The 21,858-nt window shown below is 46.2% G+C and overlaps 1 pseudogene; it reads left to right on the top strand.

Annotated features, from left to right (window-relative positions):
- The first annotated feature begins 5,159 nt into the window (after nt 1-5,159).
- LOC121676999 lies at nt 5,160-17,199 on the top strand (annotated as a pseudogene).
- Nucleotides 17,200-21,858: the final 4,659 nt, after the last annotated feature.

Consider the following 21,858-nt stretch of genomic DNA (forward strand, 5'->3'; position numbering starts at 1 on the left):
ATTCTCAGCGATCGCATACAAGTCCCAGTGTCAGTCTGGGGTCTCCTCAGCTGAGAAGCAACATCCACCTCTCCAAATCCATTCCTACTGCAGAGGAACGGTGTACAAGCTAGGCTCCAGCTGGCCATGCCACCATTCACGGCATGTATGAAGTATCAGCATGGCGTGGGGTGCACGGTGCTTAGAGCAAGCTCCCCTGGGCTCTGCCTAAGCTGCAGCCTATGTACGTGCATGGAGCCCCGTTCTTAGAAATACCCCGTGTTTGCTTTAATGCTCTGCAACTACTGTCTTGAAATTCTTAGTCAGGCGGTGGTAATTCCCCCACATGGGAGGCAGAAGCAGGCACACAAATGTGAGGCTAACCTAGACTACATGGCAAATAGAAGGATGACCGGGGCTACTTAGGGAGAGAGCCTGTCTCAGTATTTCCCTCCTAGACAGAAATGATTAATAGTTACTAAGAAGAGTCTTGTATTTCCTTTCGCTGTTGACTCTAACTCTGTGGCTCTGCTCCCCTCCGTAACTGCCTGGCCTACCTGTGATCTCCGCAGCAGGTGCAGTGAACAGCTGGCTGGAAGCTCACTCCCTTCACACCTCAGCAGATCCCTGTAGCATAGGGTAGCCCCACATTCTACGTTTGGCTTTATCCACCTCCAGCGCCAGACGATGCCACCCACTCACCTCTCTGACTGTCTTGAAGCACAGGGAGGTAATGGATAGGAGGGAAGCCCATGAGCAAAGGTGGGGGGCTGGGGGGGGCTCTCGCCCTTTAGAGAGATGGTTCTGGAATGTGTTCTGTGTACTTCTCGAAACTCTCGGCGTAGTCTAGCCCTAGGGTCCTTGTGCTTATTCCGGGGTAATGAATTAGCAAAACCGTGTGCCTAAATCAACAGATCTTCATTATCTCCCAGTTCCCGAAGCAAGAAACACTGCCGGAGGTCTCTATGGCTCTCCTTTCGAAAGCCCAGGGAAGATCTTTCTTGCCTCTCTGTCTGTCGTGCCCTTGCGGCTTGTGGACACTGTTCCAGTACCTGCCTGTGTCACGTGACCTGGGGGTTTGTGTCGGCGTCTTGTTTTTCTCCGCTTAGATGATCACCAGTTCCAGCTCGAGGCTCCCTGCTAATTCAGAAATACCTCACCTGAACTTGGTTACTGCTGCCAAGACTCTGTTTCCAAATATGGACCAGGAGTTAGAACCTGACCCTCACCGCGTTCTGCTCACCAGAGATGAAATATGGAAATGACTTAAAATAAAATGGTTACCTTAAATGGACAGTATTGACAACTACTGTATCACTCTAAACAAAGCTAGGTTTCTCGGGGAGATCCTAAGCCTGTGTTGACACAGCCTTTGCTAAATGAGCTGAGAATTTAACTTTTGATACAGGCCACAATCCCAACTGGGCTTTTCCCACAGAGATATTTATAAATAGCCTCAGGTGTTAATTATTAATACATATAAAACATTTATTAAACACTTTATTTATGCCAGGCGCCTATGCCAGGCACTGGCGAAGCAGAGAGGAATCCGGCACAGACTTAGCCCCTGAGGAGCTCCTGGTCCATTAGGCAAAGGCAGTAACTCACAAGTACACCCAGGAGCACTTATTAACACCTGCTGTATGCATAGCCCAACCTGGTTTTGAGGCCTTTGCTCTCGTCCCACCTGTAATCTGATTGGGCTGCCCAAGGCAGACATAAACACAGGAGCTACTGCCGAACACTTCCATGGGGGCACTCAGACGGCAAACTGAGATCTTTTCCTGACTCACCCAGTTTTCTTCTGACCACGTGGTTCATGGCTCTCTGCGGGCCTCCCTCTCTTTCTCTGTAAGGATGAGCTAATGATGAGGTTCAGCAGGAGAAAGCATTTGCTGTGCAAGCCTGGTGTAAACGTGGAAGGAGAGAACTGACGCCACAAAGTGGTCTCTAATGGCCACGTGTGAACCTTCACGTGTGCCGCCTCCCATAGCATGCATAATAATAAATAAGTACATTTAAATTGAGCAAATGAAATGAGAGGATGGAGGGATTGGAAACGGAGTTCAGGGGGATGCTCAGAATGCATGGTCTCGGGTTCAGTACCTGGTATAGAAACATAAGCTGGGCGTGGTGGTCATCCAAGCACCTGGGAGGCAGAGACACGCTGGTTGGCTACATAGTGGGTTTGAAGAAAACCTGGGATACATGAAATCCAAGATTCAAAAAGAAAACTAGTTCTTTTCTTTTCTTTTTGGTTGTTTGTTTTCAAGACAGGGTCTCATGTAACTGTGGCTGTTCTGGAACTCGCTACATAGACCAGGATAGCCTTGAACTCACAGAGATCCTCCTGCCACTGCTTCCCAAGTGCTGGGATCAAACGTGTGTACCGCTATGCCCAGCTGAAAACTGTTCCCATTTTACAGATGTAGAAACTACAGCTTAATCAAACATGGTGGTACAGGCCCGTAATTCTAGCACTCTAGAGAGAGAAGTAGGAGGATTGTTACAAGTTTGAGGAGCCCAGCCTGGTCTACACAGCAAGTTCTAGGCCAGCTAGAGCCACATAGCAAGATCTTGTCCCAAAAGACCACACTGAACCAAATAAAAGAAGGAAGGAAGGAGTCAGGCAGTGGTGGCGCATGCCTTTAATCCTAGCACTCGGGAGGCAGAGGCAGGTGATCTCTGTGAGCTCGAGGCCAGCCTGATCTACAGAGGTAGTTCCAGGACAGCTAGGGCTGTTACACATAGTAGCACTGCCTTGAAAAAACAAAAAAACAAAATGCAAACAAAAACAAAAACAAACCCACAACGGTGCCATATGTGTGCAGTGCCCTTATATGTCAGAAGAGGGCATCAGAATCCCTGGCCTTTGAGTCATAGATGTTGTGAACGGCTATGTGGAAGCTGGCAACTGAGCTCATGTCTTCTGCAAGAACAGCAAGTGCTCTTAACCACAAGTCATCTCTCCAGCCCCAATTCCAGTACATTTTTGTCACCCTCAAAGACTTGTCAGTAGTCCCTAGCCTTCCTTTTTCCGTATCTCCCAGCATCCATGAATCTACCTTTTGTCCCGTTGCCTTTTTTTTTTCTTCTGGTTTTTCAAGACAGGGTTTCTCTGTAGCTTTGGAGCCTGTCCTGAAACTAGCTCTTGTAGACCAGGCTGGCCTTGAACTCACGGAGATCTGCCTGCCTCTGCCTTCTAAGTGCTGGGATTAAAGGCCTGTGCCACCACTGCCCGGCCCAACTGTCCCTTTGCCTTTTGTATGAATAAAAATACATCCTTTTGTATGAATGAGAACACACCACTTGGCCTTTTAACTTCTTCACCTGTTCACCTGGTTGCAGGAGCCTGAATCCATTCCCTCAGGCATCCTTTTGACACTACCTACAGGCCTTTCTGGAGTCCTGGAAAGTCTTTTCTTGCCCTCGGGCCCTAGGAGTGAGCATAGCCACAGGCTACCTTGTGGTGATTTTTTCCTCTTCAGAGTATTCCATTTGGGGTTTGTCTTTGTATCCTATTGGGGTCCTTCGTGACACCTAATTCCTCACACATGGTGTATATTTTGTAAGAATCTCCATAATACAGTTTATATGCTTTTTCATAATAAATTTGGACTGAACCAGATACTAAGTAAGTCTGCTGATAACAACACACTGAGGGGTGGTCCTCCTCAAGCCCATTGCTTGGTTTTAAAAATCTTGGGGATTAGTCAGCAGTGGTGGCACGAGCCTTTTATCCCAGCACTTGGGCTGCAGCGACAGGCAGATCTGTAGACAAGGCCAGCCCGGTCTACAGAATGAGTTCCAGAAGAACAGTCAGGGCTATACAGACAAACGCTGTCTTGAAAAACAAACAAACAAAAACCCAACTCCCATAAGTTGTCTTTTGACTTCCACACACACACTGTGGCACGTCTGCCCCTCCTCCAAATGCATATATTTAAAAACAAACAAACAAAACCAAGAGGGGCTGGAGAAATGTTCAGCGACTGAGGACGCTGTCTGCTCTTCCAGAGGACCTAGGTTCAATATCCAGCACCCACATGACAGCTCATGCCTGCCCGTAACTCCAGTTTCAGGGGACCTAACACTCATGGCAAAAACACCGATGCACATAAAAGTAAAATATTTTAAAAAGTAAAAAGAATCACTCATGAGGACTCTCGACCTCGCCAATCCTGTCACTTCTGAAGTGTCATCAGGGAAGGCCTGGTGGTTCCATTTGGAGAGTGGGCTCACTGATGAGAAGGTTGAAGCAGCTCTCTGTGAATGGCTGGGCTTCAAGGTGGTCACAACTTTTCATCTCATGGGAAGGCACACATGGAGGAAGGATGAGACCCTCACTTTTCAAAAAGAGCCCCTTAGGAGGGCTGTCAGGCTGACAAGGGGCCATTTTCTTGCTTTCATCAGTGACCACTGGTGGCTGGGAACAGACAGTCCAACTCTGCCTACTCCTGAGGGTTCCCAAAGAGTTCTCAATCAGTTTCATTTGTTAACAGGGAACAGTTGTGCTCAGGGAAACAGAACAACACTTGCAAATAACCTCCTATTGCTTAAGGTCCGTTTCTTACTGCATTCAGGAAGGGTTAGCAGGAATAGCAGAGCAAGACAATGGGCTTCGTTGGAGGCAGAGGAACATGAAGAAAGGAAGCCAGGGCTCCTCAGCCATTTGCTTCTGCCAGATCCAAAGGTCATTTAAATCTTGATGGTAAAACTCAGAAGCAAGGCCGTTGTTTAGAACAGAAAAACTACACAATGGTCTGGCCTGGTGGCACATGCCTTACATCTCAACACTTGGGAAACAGAGGCAGGTGGGTTTCTGTGAGTTTGAGGCCAACCTGGTCTACAAAGCGAGTTCTGGGATAGCCAGGGCAACATAGAGGAACCCTGCCTCGAAAAACCAATTAAACAAGCAAGCAAGCAAACAAACAAACAAAAAACCCATTTGAGTTTTGAGATGATGTTGAGCACCTGCAGTCCCAGCCACTTGGGAGGCAGAGGCAAAAGGACAGCTGGAGCCTAAAAGTTAGAGACCAGCCTGGATAATATAGTAAGTTCTTTTCTAAAAAGGAAACTAGGATCGGGTATGGGGGTGGTCCATAACAAGACCCTGTCTCAAGAAAGAACAACAAGAACAACAAGAGAAAAAAAAAGCTTAGGGCTGGGGAGATGGCTCCATGTGCAGAACACTTGTTGAGGACCTGAGTTCTAGTCTAGCACCCATGGCAATGCCAAGCAGGTGTGCCAACCCACCTGTACTTCCAGCACTTGGAAGTGGAGACAGGGAACCCCCTCAGCAAGTTGGCCAGCTAGACTAGTTGAATTGATGAGCTCTGGGTACAAGTGATCCAGGAGGACACCCTCCACACATACCTGCATACACACGTGAGCCTCCCCACTCCAACATGCATATGCGCACGTGCACACTACACCCCTACCCACACATCACACGTACCTGCAAAGAAGAAAAGAGGCTGGAAAATGGTCAGCCAACCAATGAAAGTAAGCTCAGCATCAGCAAAAACCACCAATAAAAAGCAAATGCAAACTACAGTGAGGTCAGCATAATGCTGGCACTCAAGAGATGGAGGCAGGGGGTTTACCATGAAAGCCAGTAAGGGATATATAGAGTTCCACATCACCCAGGGCTACAGAGTGTTTCACAAATTAAAAACAATGAGACAAAAAACAACTCAGATTTCTTCCCCAACATCCATCAAAAGAACTAGGGGGAAAGAAGCGTTGACAATGTGGAGAAACTGTAGGGAACCCCAGTGCACTGTGGGTGGAAGTGCCAAATGGTGCAGCCTCCACAGAAACAGGATGGAGGCTTCTCAAAAGATTAAAAATAAAATTATGATATGATCCAGAACTCCAGCTTCTGGGTATATAAGCTAAGGAAATTCAAAGCAGTATTCCAAGAGCTATTTGTATACATGTGTGTGCTCACTGTAGGATTTTCCACCGTAGCCAAAGGAGTGGAAACAACCCAAATGGCCGTGGACAGATGAAGAGATAAACAGAATGTGGTATTCAACATGCACTAAAATATCAAGAAGTCTTTAAAAACTAGGAAATCCAGGCTGGGCATGGTGGCACATGTTGGAATCTCAGCACTGGGAAGAGGGCAGAAGAAGGTAGATCATGAACTCAGGCCAGTTCGGGCTCTACAGAGCCTAGTTGAAGGAGGAGAGGAAAGATGAGGTGGAAATGGAGGAAGAGGAGGAGGAGATGGAGGGATGGGGAAAAAAGAGAAGAGGAGGTGAGGTAGAAGATGAGAAGGGAGAGTGAAGGAGAGAAAGAGAAGTACAGAAGAAGGGAGAAAAGGAAAACCATGGGAGTAGATGGGGGAAGGGCGAGATAGAAGTGGAGAAGGGGAAGAAGGGATGAAGGATGAGAAGGAAGAGGAGATACTGCAATTCGTGACAATGTGGATGGACCGAGAAGACATGAAGTGAAATATGCCAGTCCCAGGGGGAGCTAACGCCATATAATTCTACTTGTACAAGGCATCTCAAGGTTACACAAGCAAAAAACGTAACACACCAGCTGACAGAAGACAGGAAAAAGGAGAAACATCATTGATGTTCGGTGGGATAAATTTACTCGGCTGGAAGGATGGCTCAGTGGTGAAGTGCACCAGCTGCTCTTGCTGAGGACCTGGGTTTGGTGTCCAGCATCCACATGACACCTCACATCCAGCTGCAGCTCTAGCTCCTGGGGTTCCTGATGCCCTCCTCTGGCCTCTGAAGGTACCGGGCATGCGTGTGATGCACATGAACATAGGCAAAACACGCACACACACATAAAAATAGAAATAAATGATAAACAAAATTAAAGAAGAAAAGACACATCGGAACTTAGAATTATAATGTGGCCCCAACTTTGAATGTTTCATGTGCGTGCATACAGAGTAAAAACTGGAAGGCTTATATCGCAAACAAACAAGGGCATCCAGGTTAGAACTAAGCTTTATATATTCTTTTTTTTTTCTTTTCTTTTTTTTTTTTTTTTTTTAGTTTTTCGAGACAGGGTTTCTCTGTGGCTTTGGAGCCTATCCTGGAACTAGCTCTTGTAGACCAGGCTGGTCTCGAACTCACAGAGATCCGCCTGCCTCTGCCTCCCGAGTGCTGGGATTAAAGGCGTGCGCCACCACCGCCTGGCTAGCTTTATATATTCTTGTGCGTTTGTCTCTATGTTCTAAGATGAATTCATACCAGTTTTGTAATATAAATAAGCAATTAAGTTGTTGTCACGTTAGTGTGTGTGCATCAGTTGACAGTTTCTGGGAGTCTTTTCTTTCCTTCCACCATGTACGTCCCAGCAGTCAAGCTTGGTGGTAGGTACTTTTCCCACTGAACCATCTTGCTGACCATAAGCAAGGTTTTTTTGTTTTGTTTTGTTTTTGTTTTGTATTGTTTTATTTTTACCCCTATACAAGGCCTCACTATCTAGCCTGGCCTCAAAATTTGCTATGAAGCCATGCCAAAGTGACTTCAAATTTGAGATCCTCCTGCCTCTGCTTCATGAGTGCTGATACTGCACACATGACATGACCCATCATACCCAGCCAGGAAATAAACTTTAAAGGAGAGAATAATGAGAATAATAAAAGCAAATTCTCAAGTAGATTCCATCACCACCACACTCTGGGAAGTGACACTGGGAAAGCTGAGTCGCTTCCACTTTTTGTTTTGTTTTGTTTTGTTTTTCTGTAACTTTGGAGTCTGTCCTGTCCTGGAACGCCACTCTGTAGACCAGGCTGGCCTTGAACTCACAGAGATCCTCCTGCCTCTGCCTCCCCAGTGCTGGGATTAAAGGCATGCGCCACCACCTCTCAGAGCTTTCGGCAATTTTAAAATAATATGGTACTTTTTTTTTTTTTTTAAATATTTATTTATTTATTTATTAAGTATACAATAGTCTGTCTGTGTGTATGCCTGCTGGCCAGAAGAGGGCACCAGACCCCATTACAGATGGTTGTGAGCCACCATGTGGTTGCTGGGAATTGAACTCAGGACCTCTGGAAGAGCAGCCAGTGCTCTTAACCTCTATGCCATCTCTCCAGCCCATAATATGGTACTTTTGTGTTTGGGATGGGGTGTGAGCCTCTGCACATGAGCGCACTTGTCCTGCTTACGGAGGCCAGACTCCAACCCACACATCTCAGTTCTCTTCTTCGACTATGCGAGTCCCCAGGGCTGAACTCAGGTCATCGGTCTTGGCAGCAATTGCACTTACACACTGAGCCATCTTGCCAGCCATTTTTCATTAAAAACAAACAAGAACCTTTAACATGTACTACTTTTATAATTGAAAGAGGAGAACAAAGTCAAAGCAAATTACGTAGTTACTGTCAACCCTTTCCCCAAGTCGCTCCCACCAGATGTCTTTTTAGGATCCTGGCTTTTAGGAGAATCAATAGAAAGCGCCCATCAGCAGGGCAGGCTGGAAGCCTTTCTCGTTTGAAGGCCCTAGTTCTGGGGGATGCAGGGTGTTTGGTGGTGCCATCCCAGAGCCAGAGAGGATGTGTGAGCTGAGCTCATGACCAGAGGAGGAGCAGGGGCTCTTGGAGTCCGTACTGGGGGAGTGAGGCCCAAAAAGACAGCGTGCCTGATGTTTCAGATGGAAGAGGGCAATGCACTTGAGTGGGAACACTCTCCTGCAAGTGGGCACGACTGTCCATTTTCAGACTCCAGACTCAATTCAGCAGCAGAGAAGGCGGGGGGATGCTTCTGCTTTGACAGAGGAGGTACTGGGCTTGGAGTGCTGCCCGAGAGCGCCCAAAGAGTGGTCTGTATTGTCTGAGAATAACTGCATTGTCCACACACTTGAAGAGAAGCCTGCTCCCTCACAAGCAGTCAATCCCGCTTCCACAATGGAGCACAGAGCCCTGAGCCCCTAGTAGATTTTGCGGAAACTCCAAGTCTGCGGATAAAATGACTGTGGTCATTCTGAAGGAAGTTTGAGACAGGGAAGGTCTATTTTTAACTTGGAGTTTAATTTGCCACATCAAGTTCATAATGCCATTATCTTTTCTTTCATTCTTTTTTCTTCCTTCTTTCCTTCCTTTCTTTTGTGAAGACAGGGTTTCTCTGTGTCACAGCTCTGGCTGTCCTGCTACTCACTCTGCAGGCCAGGCTGGCTTTGACTCACTGAGATCCACCTGCCTCTTCCTCCCGAGTGCTGGGATTAAAGGTGTGCACCACCATGCCCTTTTATTAGTATTATTGTTTTGGATTTTTCAAGACAATGTTTCTCTGTGTAACAACCCTAGATGTCCTGGAACTCGTTCTGTAAACCAGGCTGGCCGACTCACAGAGATCCACCTGCCTCTGTCTCCTGAGTGCTGGGCTTAAAGACACGTGCCACCACTGTCCTGCTTATTATTTTTTAATTACAGGTATGTATGTGTATGTTTGCTTGTGGGTATGTGCATATGAGTTCAGGGGCCCTTGGAAGTCAGAAGAGAGTTACAGGGTGTAAATTACAAGAAGAGGGTGCTGACGCCCAAACTCGGGTCCTCTGCAACAACAATAAAGGTAACTAAGAAAACGTTTACTCTATGAAAAAACCAAGGTGGACATTTTTAAGGTTCTTGACTCTATTATCAAATACTTCCCAGTGGTTTGGATAGGTTAGAGCCACTCCACTATCAATGTGTGGCCGTTTCCATCATGACCAGAGGAAATCATTTGCAATATCTTACTTGGTTTGTTGACATGTGTCTGCAAAGAGGAGTCTTGGCTGGGAGGTCTGATGGTTGTTTTTCTTCTCTTTCTTTCTTTTTTTTCCTTTGGTTGCTTTTCTTTTTCCTCTCTCTCTCTCTCTCTTATTTTTATACACATCCTCATTGTGTGTGTGTGTGTGTGTGTGTGTGTGTGTAGCCCTTGCTTGCCTTGAACTCATTAATAGATAAAGCTGGCTTTGAACTCAGATATCTACCTATTTCCATTTCTGACTCCCATATTCTGGCATTAAAGGTGTGCATCACCATATCTGCCTGGCTGGTTTATTTTCTTGAAAAATTAAAAGAGAGGCTGGCTGGATAGATAGATAGATAGATAGATAGATAGATAGATAGATAGATAGATAGATAGATGACTCAGCAGTTAAGACCATGTACAACAGGCAGGCACTGGTGACGCGCGCCTTTAATCCCAGCACTTGGGAGGCAGAGGCAGGTGGATCTCTGTGAGTTCGAGACCAGCCTAGTCTACAAGAGCTAGTTGCAGGACAGGAGCCAAAGCAGCAGAGAAACCCTGTCTTGAACCCCCCACCCCGCAATAAAAAACAAAACAACAAACCACGTACTACTCCTCCAGAGGACCTGGCACACATGTTGGGATGCTTGCAATGGTCTGCAGCTCCAACTCCTAGGTATCCATGGTCTCTGGCCTCCCTGCTACCTGTATTCCGGTGCATATATCCATATATGTGAGTACACACACACCCTACAATAAAACAAACAAAAAAAGAGAACCAGGAGGCTACTTCTAATAAGTTTTCTTTGGAAAAGCTTGCCCAGAGGGGGCTTGGGAGGGCCTAGATGACTGGGGCTTCCATCGGTGTGACAGAGCATTTATCAAGCCTGCGAGCACGGGATTCGGACCTGAGGTTTATTTACTGTAATGTATTAGTATCTTCGGGGACCATTGCACACAGATACCAGCAATTAACTCAATCTAAGAATCACCATTTTTACAGTTAATAGAATGCCAGCCCAAGACTCTAATTAGAAACATGGCCCAAAAGGTCAGCCCAACAGGGAGCAGGAAGCCTCCTAATTAGGGAGGACTTTCAACACAGACTCAGAATTGAGATGTGGAGGGTCAGACAGGAAAATACACTGATCTGTACCATGTCACCCAGGCCAGGAGCATGGCACAGACAAATGGCGTTCACCTGTGCCCGTGAAGCCTCATTTGCTCTGTTCACAAGAGATGTGGGAAATCTTAAGTGGGGAAGGGATGGTAGAACACGTGCTATGAAAAGTAGAGAAGAGGGCTGGAGGCAGCCCAGTGGTTAGCGGCATTTCCCCGCTCGTACAGAAGACCCAAGTTTGGTCCTCAGCTAGGAGTGGGGCCCATTAGGAGTAGGCCATATGAGTCCCTCCCCATCCATGCTGGAATGTCGGCTGACTTGATAGTACATAGGTCTGGTGCAGGGAACCGTAGCTGCTGTGAGTCAGGAGGCAATGGCCATGCCACATCCAGAAGACAACCATTCATAGCCTCCTCCAGCTCTTTCTGTCCCTCCCCTCCCAGATGCCGGGATTACTGTGCTTGCCATCATGGCCTGCTGTGTGTGTGTGTGTGTGTGTGTGTGTGTGTTTGCCTTAGTTAGGGTTTCTATTGCTGTGCAGACATCCTGTGACCACGACAACTTTTATAAAGGAAAACATTTAATGGGGGTATTTACAGTTTCAGAATTTTTTTCCATTGTCATCACGACGGGACATGGTGACGCATAGGCAGACATGGTGCTGGAGAAGGAGCTGAGAGTCCTGTATCTTGATCCACAGGCAACAGGAAGTGAACTGTCTCACTGGCTGTGCCTTGAACATATCTGAGACCTCAGTGCCCACCTCCACAGTGACACACTTCCTCTAACAAGGCCACACCTCCTAACAGTGCCACTCGCTATTAGCTTATGGGGGCCAATTACATTCAAATTACCACACATTGTCTCTGGAGATTGAACTCAATTCCTTGTGCTTGCAAGGCAAAATTTTAATGGACAGAACTCCCCCAGGCCAAGTATCAGGCTTTCTTAAGTGACTGGCTTTATTTCGCAATAGAGCCCCTCCCTGGGACTCATTAAAATTTCTTCAAGTTCTGAATCTTTCACCAAGAGACAGTGCCGATGCTTTGCCTGCCGTGACTTCCAAGAGCCTTTTAGATGCTCAGGACCCCCCACCCCGCATCAGAAGACAATGGGGTGACACTCTGAGAAACTGCCAAGAAGAAAACAGAGAAAGCAATGCAGACTTCTAACCAGAGACCCAGGACACATGTCTGTGTCCCCAGGGATGTCTGTCTTCCAGAAGCAGCATGACAAAAAGCAGGACCAAGCATCTGGGTGTGTGAAATGGCCTATCACTTCTTTGGGCATGAGGCTGCAGGCAGAGCAAATGCCATCCTGGGCCAAAAACATTTTCCCCTTACCCTTGCTGGCACCAAATGTTGATTGGCCTGGGATATATAGTGAAGGAATCTGTGCCCGAGGTGAGGACAGGACAGCCAAGGGCTCTAAGATGCCTCCTAGTGGTATGATGTTTGTTCCTGGTGGGAAATAGGCTTCTTCCAGGCCATGGTATCAGAGTGAGATTTGGAAGGGTTGATAGGGTTCCACAGCATGACAAGAGCACACACAGAATGTCAAGTACCTACTGGTCCCTAGCAGACAGAGTCCAAGTTTCTCTGCTGGAGTTGAGGAACGTCTGGCCTGTATTCCTCTCCTTTGGAGTCTGCAGTGGCGCCCCGGTACATTTCTACCAGGCCGTGACAAAACCTCTCTCACATGCCTCAGAGGCCACACACAATATAACGACCTCCCTGAATCTGCTGCCATCTCTTACTTCCTCCATATCCATTCTTAAACAAATTGTTTATTTTTATGTCTATGGGTATTTTACCTGTATCTATGTCTGTGTAGCATATGTATACCCGGTGCCCTCAGAGGTCAGAAGGTATCAGATCCCTCGGAACTGGAGTTATAGATGGTTATGATCTATCATGTAGGTGCTGGGAATTGAACCCAGGTCCTTTGGAAAAGCATTCAGGGCTTTTAAGCATGGAGCCATCTCTTCAACCTCCGACCCTGTCTCTTTTGTCTTCTGCCTGGAAGGCTCCCCTCTTCCCCTCCATCCAATGTTCTTCTGTTTTGTCCCCTCTCTGGGGCTGTCTGTTGGCCTGGCAGACCCTATGCACGCAGCTTAGGATGTTGTTCCTGGAAGTGTGAGTTGTCTGAAAAAAAACTCCTCTATTCTCAGAGCTGAGGGCAGTGGCTTCTGTCTCCTGAGAACTATGAGCAGACCTCTCCCTGAATGAGGGGAACGAACGAGGGTTTCCCTTGCTTTGTGCCTTCAAGAGGGCAGTTCCGGAAGGTGACTCCTGCCGAGGTGTTTCATGTGACACTGTTCTAGAGTAAGCCCACGTGGATCCTTCATAGCCACACAGGCCCCAGATCCTTCCTTGTTCTCTTGTCATTTATGCCCGTACACAATAAGAGACATTTGCAATGTGCTGGGCACCGTGATGCTACTGGGTACAAAGGGATGGGCACAGATCCTGTCATGAAGGGCTTCTAAACAAGAGGGGAGTCAGTCGGTCACAGGAAGACGGGTCTGAGAGTGGCCCAGGGAAGAGAGAGAGAACTTATCTAAGGGGAGAGGGTAGTTAGGAAAAGCTTGCAGCCTTGGAAATTGGTGTACCATCTGAGAAAAGAGGAAGTCACACATGTGACAAATGTGTGTATATAAGTGTGACTTCTGTACTCAAGTGACCCTGTTGTTTTTACATGTGTGTAAATGTCAGTATGGATGACTAATACATATTTATGTATCTATACATATGTGTATCAGGGTATGTGTGTGTGTAAGAATGGATGCCTGAATACATATTTATGTGTCCGTATATATGGGTACCAGAGTATGTGTGTGTGTGTATGTGTATATTATGTTTATGCATATGTGCATTGTAAATGTATGTATGTAAGGGTTTGCATGTATGCTTATGAGCATAAGTGTTTTATAAGTGTGTATGATCATGCAGGTGCATAAGTATGTACTGGCTTATACATATCTATTCATATGCATTTATATATGCTCTGTGTTCAGTATATATATGTGTATCATAAGTATGTGTATATTGGGAGCTTGGCATGTATGTATATGAGCACACTGCATGAGCATGCAATATGTATGTACATGTTTATTGTTTCAAACACATTCATCAAACATATGTCTATTTATATGCATTGGTTTGTGGTTTAGTATATACATGTGGCATTGTGAATATGTAGCTGCTTGTGTGACTATGAGCATGTGTATTTCCGTGTGTGTATGAACATGCATTCATATAAATGTACACTGCCTTAAACCTGTCTGTTCATATGCATCTATATGTGTCTGTGAGCTCAGTGTATACGTGTGTGCATTGTGAGTATCTGGAAGGGCATGTTGGGCAGAGGAAACAGCAGGTGGTGTGGGCATAAGGCTGGGAGTGGACATTGTGGGATATTGAGCAAGAGGTGTTGGCAACAGATGGTGAGAGGAGTTAAGTTTTTTTTGCTCCTTGGAGACCACCTGAGGACTCAGGACTGTGTCTGTGCATCCCAGAGCATCACTGATGAGTAAGAGAGTGATGTGCCCAGGGCAGGTGCAATGTCCCTTTCATACTCTTTGTGGCAGGATGCGGGAAAGCATCCACAGACAGGGGTATTTCAGGTGACGGAGAGAAAAAGAAGCCGGTACCCAGTCTCCTGACTTGGGAGGGTTTTGGCTTTGGCTGAGAAGTTGGAAAGAACAAAGCAGGAGGTTTGCCCTTAAATCTTGCTTTATCCTGCTCGGCTCTTTCCCATAACTTCTCATTAATTCCTTACGGATTCTGCACAACGCCCTGCTCTGCTGTGTGACTGCCTGAATTTCTGCCTCCTGGAGCCTCTGCCCTCAGGTGACCCTGGTGCAGGGGAGGATGGCCCCCCACTCAGGCCTCCAACATCTTCCTGGGTCTATGGAACCAGCCACAGGGCTCTCTTTAAAAACCAAGGGCTGGATTTTGAACAAACTGTTTTTGTGGGAATAATTTTTATGCTCGCAAGTATTTGTGGGTTCAATTTTGCACACAATTAACTGTACTTACAAATGCTTTCTTGAGGGCACCATTAGTCACTGGCAACTCATTCTAAAGGAGCCAGAGGCTAATTGTACCCCCAAGTGAGAAGTTTCAGGTGTAATTAATTATTCTTTAATTATTAAATTTATTATTCATTGGTTGGATGCACAGAGTTGTGCTCGGATGAACCCGCCAGCGGGAGGCTGGCTGGGATGCGGAGGCCTGCACTGCCTTCAGAGCTAACCTCTGCCAAGGAGATGTGTGCAGAGCTATCCAGGGCTTGCTGGCTGCCTGGCTCAGCATGGGAAATCTCACAGGGGTCAGTAATGAGCCAGCTCAGAAATCTTATGGCCTCAAAGACCTCCTCGCTGAGGGAAAGAGCGGGGGTCCAACTCTGCCTCCTCCTGAGCAGCCCCCTTGAGAAGCAGGCTAGCAGGGGAGAAGAGGCTGTTCCAGTTTTGAAACCCAGATGTCCATGCCAGCTGTGTGACCCTAGGCAGACGGGGGCCTCAGTTTTCTTCTCTGGAAATTGGGGGATTTTAAGAGCCACCTGTTTTACTGGGTTGTGAGGCCTGAAGCAGTTGCTGCTGAGAAAGCATTTAGCATGAGCTTCTGCCTGTGGCGATCGTGTTTGCCCTTGTTCCTTTTGTCTGCTTCATGGCAGCCAAACTGTTTTCCTCAGAGACACCAGCCATCAAATGGCGAGCCTGGTGTTAGGTACCAAAAAGCAACTCAAGGGAAGTGGGCTCATCTTGGCTCCCATTTTGAGGGTAGAGTCCATTGTGGAAGGGGAGTCACAATGGCAAGAACATGAGATAGATGGTCACCTGTGTCTGTAGTCAAGAAGTAGAGAGATGAGCCGGGCGGTGGTGGCGCACGCCTTTAATCCCAGCACTTGGGAGGCAGAGGCAGGCGGATCTCTGTGAGTTCGAGACCAGCCTGGTCTACAAGAGCTAGTTCCAGGACAGGCTCCAAAGCCACAGAGAAACCCTGTCTCGAAAAAACAAAAAAACAAAAAAAAAAAAAAAAAAAGCCTCAATTAACTGAATCATAGTCACACAGAGAGGGTTGTTTCCATGGTATCTGAATCTAGGCACGTTGGCAATCAAGACAGACCATCGACCCTTCCCTGACTCCCAAATTCATTTTAAACAGTTTATGCTGGGGCCTGGAAGGGCATTGTCTTTTATAGCCGCTGTTCAAGGCACCAGACTAACTGTCCAGAGGGGGTATGTTTACAACTGGAGAGAGAGAGGTCACAGGTAGTCATAGACTTTCTTAGACTTTCACTTTAGGCTATCTGGTCTCAAAATGGAGTGCCGTGATCCAATGGGACCAGAACAGTTGAGGAAGCTTTAAAACCACAGATGAGAACTTAAGAGAACATTTTGAGAAATGGGGCACACTTACGGACTGTGTGGCAATGAGATCGTTCCCAAACAAAGCGTTCCAGGGGACTTTGGTTCCGTGAGCTACTCTTGTGTTGAAGAGATGGATGCTGCAGTGTGCGCTTGGCCACACAAGGTTGATGGGCGTGTGGTGTAACCAAAGAGAGCTGTTTCCAGAGAGGATTCTGAGAAGCCTGGTGCCCACTTAATAGGGAAGAGAAGGTTTTTTGGTGCACTAAAGAAGAATAACTTCGTTACAGGAGAATATAACCTGAGAGACTACTTTGAAAAGTATGAAAAGATTGCAACCGTAGAAGCCATGGAAGATAGGCAGAGTGGGAAAAAACAACCCAGAGGATTTGCTTCTGTAATTTTTGACAGTCGCGACACAGTTAATAAAATTGTTGTTCAGAAAGACTATACAATTAGTGGCCATAATTGTGAAGTGAAAAAGGCCCTCTCTCTCTAAACAAGAGATGCAGTCTGCAGGATCACAGAGAGGTCGTGGAGGTAAATCTGGCAACTTTATAGGTCATGGAGGAAACTTTGGAGGTGGGAGAGGTAATTTTGGTCATGGTGGAAACTTGGTGGAATAGGAGGCTACGGTGGTGGAGGTGGCGGCAGCAGAGGTAGTTATGGAGGTGGTGATGGTGGATGGGATGGATTTGGAGGTGATGGTGGCAGCTATGGGGTGGTTCTGATTACAGAAGTAGAGGAGGCTATGGTGGTAGACCAGGCTATGGAAACAAGGTGGTGGATATGGTGGTGGTGGAGAAGCAGGATATGACGGTTACAGAGAAGGAGGACATTTTGGTGGAGGTAACTATGGCAGTGGTGGGAACTATAACTTTGGAAATTATAATGGACATCAGCAATTGAATTACAGATCCATGAAAGGGAGCACTTTTGGTGGAAGACGCTCAGGCAGTCCTGATGGTAATGGTTATGAATTCGGTGGTGGAAGCGGTGGATGTGGTAGCAGAAGGTTTTAAAAGAACAGCAGAAGAGGGCTATGGTTTTAGCAGGAGAGAGAGAGAGAGAGAGAGAGAGAGAGAGAGAGAGAGAGACACAGAGAGACAGAGAGAGACAGAGAGAGAGAGACTGCTCATTCGTTTCCTGAATGCCTGGACCAAAATAATCACACAAAACTGACAAAACTGTATTAATTACAATACTGCTTTGTCAATGACTCAGGCATAATTTTAGGTAGCTCTTACTTCTTATATTAACCCATTTCTATTAATCTATGTATCACCACGAGGCTGTGACCTACCAGTAAGTCTCCTTGTGTGTCCTTCTCCTTCGGCAGCTACATGGCGTCTCTCTGACTCTGCCTACTCTCTCTATCTCTGTTCAGATTTCCCACCTGCTTTTTCTCTGCTAAGCCATTGGCCAAAACAGCTTTATTCGTTAACCAATAAAGGCAACACATATACAAAAGAATCTCCCACATCAGAGAGCGAGAGAGAGAGAGAGAGAGAGAGAGAGAGAGAGACAGAGAGACAGAGACAGAGACAGACAGAGAGAGAGAGGAATTGTTAAGAAAGCTGCAGGTTTCTTTGAGACAGTCATTCCAACTGCAGCTGAGAGACAGTAAAACTCTGCCGCAGAAGGAATGGGGAGCCATAGTTAGAAAAGTTACTGCAGCTTCCACAGCAAACCCTTCTCGTTCAGGACTGTCACAGGCACGGTTTGCACAGAGTGCAGCTATTGGCTGATGCAGTGTACATTCCTGAGGTCTTTTGTCTGCTCTGGCTTTTGACTTTTTCTTTTTATTACATCAGACATAGTGTCCCTATAAATTGTGGTAGTGGTACCAGAAAAAAAATTAAGGAATTTTTAACTTTTCAAAAAAAAATTAAAAAAAATTGTTTAGTCAGGGTTTCTTTATGATAGCCCTGGCTTGTGTGGAACTTACTATGTAGACCAGACTAGCCTCCCACTCCTAGAGACCCACTGGCCTCTACCTCTCAAGTGGTGGGATTAAATATGTTTTGCCACCACACTTGGCTTGATTTTCTTTTGTAACATTTATTTATTTATTTTTTTTTTGCATGTGGAAATGGCACACCATAGCAGGCATGTAGCAGTCAGAGAACAACGTGTGGGAATCTGTTCTTTCTTTCCACCATGGGGGTTCTAGGAACGGAAGTCAGGTTGTCTGACAGGCTTGACAGCAAGTGCCTTTACCAGCCAAGACATTTCACCAATCCATCTTTTAGGTTTTAATTTTTATTAATTTATTTTGTGTGTGTGTCTGCATGGGCTTATGTGGGTCCTGGTGGAGGTGACTGGTTTCTGAAGTCTTGTGCTGATGACTGGGGGCTTTTTTTTTCCTGTGTGTGCTCATGTGTGTGTGTGTGTGTGTGTGTATATATATATATATATATATATATATATATATATATATATGCATGCTGAGGCCGGAGAACAATTTCAGATATTCTACCCTTCTTTTTCTCATCTCACCCAGCTCCTCGTGAAGAGCCACTCTCTGCCCCTCATGATGTTTTGTTCCTTGGATGGTATATGTATGCATTCTCTGCTTCACGGTTTACCCTGGCCTGACTATCATTCTCTACAAGCTGACTTCTTTTTTTTTTTTAAATTTTTAATTTATTTTTGTTTGTTTTTTTCTGAACTGGCCTGCCTCTGCCTCCCGAGTGCTGGGATTAAAGGCATGTTCTACCACACATTGAATTTGCTATGTAGACCAGGCTAGCCTTGAAGTCACAGAGATCTGCCCATTTCTGCCTCTAGAGTGCTGGGATTAAAGGCGTGTGCCATTACCACCCAGTTCCAAGTTGACTTCTAGGGACCATGGTACAAACCATGGTCAGGCTCTCCCTCTGCAGCAACTTCCACTCCCAGGGTCCAACTATCATCTCGGCTGGTAACTCTTCGCATTTGAAACTGGTTGTGGGGCTGTTTGATTTTAAAACAAAAACTCACAGTCAAATGGTGGTATGTACCTATAATCTCAACATTTTGAGGGCAGAGGCAGAAGGATCAGAAATTCAAAACCATTCTTGGCTATCTGTTGAATTTGAGGCTATTCTAAGTTACACGAGACCCTATATAATAAAAATCAGAGGCTAGAAAGAATGCTCAGAAGTTAAGAGCTCTTCCATGGGACCTAGGTTTGGTTCCCAGTACCTACATGGCCGTGTGATAGCCAAAGTTACGTTTTAAGTTTTAGTTACTGTGCCTAAGAGATTCATGAAATAAAAACACCTCTGATCTGCAAGCCCCTTGCCCAAGGACAGATAGTTCCTAAAATGTTGGCGACTACTGCTTATGGGAGATAACAAGCCACATGTTTTCACTCCCCTAAATAAGTTTGTTTGACCCATCTGCATGGGATGTACTAGATCACATGTGGGCGGGAGGTTCACCGGCAGGAAATACGTCAGGAAGCATACTTGCTTCTGATTAGATGTAGGCTGGAGATATGTCAGGATGTATGCTTGCCCCTGATTGGATGTAGGCTGGAGGTATGTCAGGATGTATGCTTGCCCCTGATTGGATGTAGGCTGGAGGTATGTCAGGATGTATGCTTGCCCCGGATTGGACTTGATGGGAAATACTTAAGCTATTGCAAACCTTGATTCAGGGCCATCTTCTGGAAACCTAGTGATAGACTTGGCCAGAGCCCATCCACCTGCCAATATTTAACTAAAGCTTGCTTCCAATTTGGCTTTAAATTGTGGTAGTGGTCTTATTCTCCATCGGTGGGATTAACAGCAGCTCATAACCACCTGCAAGGACAGTTCAGGGGATTCTTCTGGCCTCTGGAGGGGCACCAGGCATACACATGGTACATAAATATTCATACACAGAAAATTAAAAAAAGGTAAAGCTTGGGAAAATCCTAGTACCTGAGAGCATGATTCACCCCATCACCTCTGCCCAGCACACCAGAAACCTTCATCATGTCAGGTCTGTTTTGCTTTATTTTGTTTGTTCTTTGGAGATGGGGGTAGAAGCAGAATTTCATGTAGCAGTCCAGGCTAGCCTTGAACTCACTATGTAGCTAAATATAAGCGCTGTCTTCTGATCCTCCTATCTCTACCGTCCAAATGCTGGGATACAGGCATAATCACCCTGCTTAGTTTTAGGTGGCACTAGAAACTGTACCCAGGGTCTTATGCATGCCACGAAGTCATGCTGCCAACTGAAATGCACTGCACCCCTTGCTTTTAGGTCTGTTTTGGAAATGAAACACAGCCGCACAGCCGATCCTGCAGAGACCTCCTTCATGGCCCTGGTCAGCACCTTTTTCCTCCAGCTCTGTTCAGAGGGAACTGCTGACAGGAACCTGGCATGTCGCTTTTCTCTTCAGTGTTGACATCTTGCCCACATGTGTGCCTCTTTAAACGTTTTTGTGTTTGTGTGTGAACTGTCCGTCGGTGATGTCCTTCTGAAATGAGACTTATCCTCCAGCTGTCTGTCCATCAACTCTGTCCTTGGTGATGTGTGCAGATTCAGGTCTACAGATGGACGAGGTGATGGGTCTATGTTGCCCAAGGCCACAATGACAGAGCCTAGAAGCCCATGAACTGTCTCCACCAATTGCTCTGCATTGTGTCGTGGAGCCTGAGCTGTGGGCAAGGGGAGCTGATATCCCAATAACTTTAGTGGAAATGAGTCCATTGGCAGGCTAGTAAATGGCTCAAATAATTATTAAAAAGTTCTTAGCAGGGACTGGAGAGTTGACTCAGTGGTTAGGAGCACTGGCTGCTCTTCTGGAGGACCTGGGTTCAATTCCCAGCACCCACATGGTAGCTCACAACTATCTGTAACTCCAGTTCCAGGAGATTCAACACCATTACAGAGACATACATGCAGGTATAACACCAATGCACATGAAATAAACAAATCTTGAAAAATCTTAGTAGTGTGTGGTGGCATACTCCTTTAATTCCAGAGCCTGGAAAGCAGAGGCAGTTGGATTTCTGTGAGTTCAAGACCAGTCTGGTTTACAAAGTGAGTTCCAGGACAGCCAGGACTGATTTACACAGAGAAACCCTGTTGTAGGAGGAGGCTGCTTACTCGTTCCTGGCAGCTCAGACTCCAGAAATAATCACACAGAAACTATATTATTAAATCACTGCTTAGCCTATTAGCTCTAGCTTCTTACTGACTAGCTTTTACATCTTAATTTAACCCATTTCTATTAATCTGTGTATCGCCACGTGTCCGTGGCTTACTGGCAAGGTTCTGAGCTCGGCTACATGGCTTTTCTCTAACTCTGCCTTCTTTCTTCCAACATTCAGTTTAATTTTCTCTACCTAGCTCTATTCTGCTCTGCTATAGGCCCAAAGCAGTTTCTTTATTAATCAATGATAATCACAGCATGCAGAGGGGAATCCCACATCAAAACCCTGTCTCAAAAAAATTAGATTCATTTACTTTAGTTATATGATTTTATCACCTGCACGTATGTATGTACCACATGTGTGCTTGGTGCCTGCCAAAGTCAGAAGTGGGTGTCAGATTCCCTAGAATTGCAGTTACAGATGATTGTGAGTCACTATGTGGGTGCTGGGAACTAAACTGTGGTCCTTTGCAAGAACGTGTTCTGGGGCTTGAGAGTTGGCTCAGAGGTTAAGAGCACTGTTCTTCAAGAGGTCCTGAGTTCAATTCCCAGC

This window comes from Arvicola amphibius, chromosome 1 (assembly GCF_903992535.2).
Source record: "Arvicola amphibius chromosome 1, mArvAmp1.2, whole genome shotgun sequence".
Lineage (NCBI taxonomy): Eukaryota > Metazoa > Chordata > Mammalia > Rodentia > Cricetidae > Arvicola > Arvicola amphibius.